Source organism: Arachis ipaensis, chromosome B3 (genome assembly GCF_059453495.1).
Source record: "Arachis ipaensis isolate K30076 ecotype BB chromosome B3, ASM5945349v1, whole genome shotgun sequence".
In the NCBI taxonomy this organism is placed as follows: domain Eukaryota; kingdom Viridiplantae; phylum Streptophyta; class Magnoliopsida; order Fabales; family Fabaceae; genus Arachis; species Arachis ipaensis.
The window spans coordinates 109,491,429-109,493,567 of record NC_142438.1 but is presented as its reverse complement, the minus strand read 5'-3'; the positions used below and the strand labels follow the sequence as shown (position 1 = coordinate 109,493,567).

At 42.1% G+C, this 2,139-nt stretch overlaps 1 non-coding gene across 1 annotated transcript; it reads left to right on the top strand.

The window, feature by feature from the left end:
• Positions 1-1,275: 1,275 nt before the first annotated feature.
• Positions 1,276-1,383, top strand: LOC148572004 (small nucleolar RNA R71). Its single transcript, XR_015908748.1, has one exon. It is a non-coding gene; the product is annotated as a small nucleolar RNA R71 (small nucleolar RNA).
• The last annotated feature ends 756 nt before the right edge of the window (positions 1,384-2,139 follow it).

The following is a 2,139-nucleotide window of genomic DNA, read 5'->3' as shown; positions in this document are numbered from 1 at the left end:
TTCTAATTCATTAATTTTGTCTTTATGGATACATAAGTCTTTTAGAAACTTTGCATATTTAGGTACCTACTGAATAACATCAAAAAGGGGAACAGTTACCTCAACCTTTTTGAATATCTCTACCATTTTAGGATCGGGTTCCAACTGCTTCCTGGGCTTTCTTGCAAGTTGTGGAAATGGAATAGGAGTAGTGTTGTCTATGGTGTCTGCGCCTTTTGGTGCTTCCTTCTGTGGTTGAGTTATCTCTTCTTCAGCTATGTCCTGTATATCCTCTTCCTCTTCAACATCTTCGATTTCTACCACCTCTTCAGCTGAGGCGTATTCTGGTGAGCTTGGTGCCTTCTGATTCCTCTTCTGCAGTGCGGTTCCGGACCTCAGGGTGATAGCATTAATGCCTCCCTTTGGATTGGGTAATGGTTGAGAGGGGATTCCAGTGGTGCTTGAAGGTTGGTTACTGGAATTTTGTGCTGATCTAAGCTGTGTCATAAAATCTTGCAGAGTAGAGGTGAGACCATTCAGACCGGCATTAATACTATTCATGATGTTATTTTCCATGGTTTGTTGTCTTTTCTCAAAAGATTGTAGTAGATCTTTATTAGAAGATAACGAAGAATGAGTAAATTGAGAGGTCTGCTGCTGATTGTTCTGTGGTCCTTGGTTTTGCCTTAGGTGAGGTGCTCTGTAAGGTTGATTTTGCTGCCTGTTGTTGTTATTGTTCCACCTCTGATTTCTCTGATTACCTCTGCCTCCTCTGTTATTGTTGTCCCTCTAATTCTGGTTTGAATTGTCCTGCCATCCATGGTTATTATTTCCACTTTGATTGTACCCTTGGTTGGGGCGGTCATAGAAGTTGTGAGTGGATGCCACCATGTTGTCTTCTTGTTAGAGCTGCGGGCATTCATCAGTGTAATGGCTATAATCAGCACAGATTCCGCAAATTCTTTGTGGGACTAGTTATTTGTTTTGCTGTGGTGGAGGAGGTTGAGCTTGCTGAGCTTGTTGATTCAACTGCATTTGTTTCAGCAAGTTGGTCATTTCATAGATGCTTTGAGTTAGAGCAGCAGTCTCTCTGCTAGAAGATACTTCTGCAACAGCTTTTGAACGGCCTTGCTTCTGTCTGTGGTTCCTAGTGGATTCAGCTAAATCACTGATCAATTGCCAAGCTTCATCAGTGGTCTTGTACTTCTTCATAGACCCATTGCTGGCACTTTCTAGTATAGTCTTATCTTGGGGCCTCATACCCTGTGTAATATAGCTGAGTAGCACGATCTTGTCAATCATGTGGTGGGGGCATGCTTCCAGAAGATTATTGAAGCGCTCCCAGTATTCAAAGAGAGTCTCATTGTCATCCTGAACAATTATGGAGATATCCTTCCTTAGCTTATCAGTAACTTCAGATGGAAAGAATTTCTCCAGAAACTCCTTTCTGAGTGTATCCCAGTTGGATACATTTGCTAGAGGTTGAGTGTAGTACCACTCTCTTGCTTTTCCCTAAAGAGAAAACGGAAAAGCTTTCAGCAGAATTGAAGTTTCATCAGTGCCATCACGCCTGACAGTAGAACAGGCTACCTGGAAATCTCTCAAGTGCTTGATAGGCTATTGAGCAGGTAGGCCATGAAACTTGGGCATCAAATTTAGCAGTGCGGGCTTTATTTCAAAATCTGTAGCTACCGCCGGATGATGCGATTGAAACGGTTGCATTGTAAAATCAGGGGCTCCTTCCTCCTGGATGGTAACTCTCCTAGCTGCCATGTTTTCTGCACGTAAAACAACCGAATCAGTAGAACGGGGGCTGGTTTCTTCCTCAGATTCACTTTCAGATCCGCCCTCATAGCGGGCTAACCGACGTTGTTCTCGCCTTATTCGTGAAATTGTCCTTTCAATTTCAGGATCGAATATTAGCAAGCGCGGATCAGGAAGTGAACGCGTCATTTGACGGAAGAAACATGCAGCTCATAGTAGCAAAATAAAATAAAATGAAAGTAAATAAATTATAATTAATAAAATTAGCACTTTATTGCAACTCCCCGGCAACGGCGCCAAAAATTGATGAGACGCAGAAGCTGGTGAATTAAAAATTATTAAAATGGTTACGTTGCAAGTATAGTTCTTAACTCACCGAAAATCTGCCTATCAATT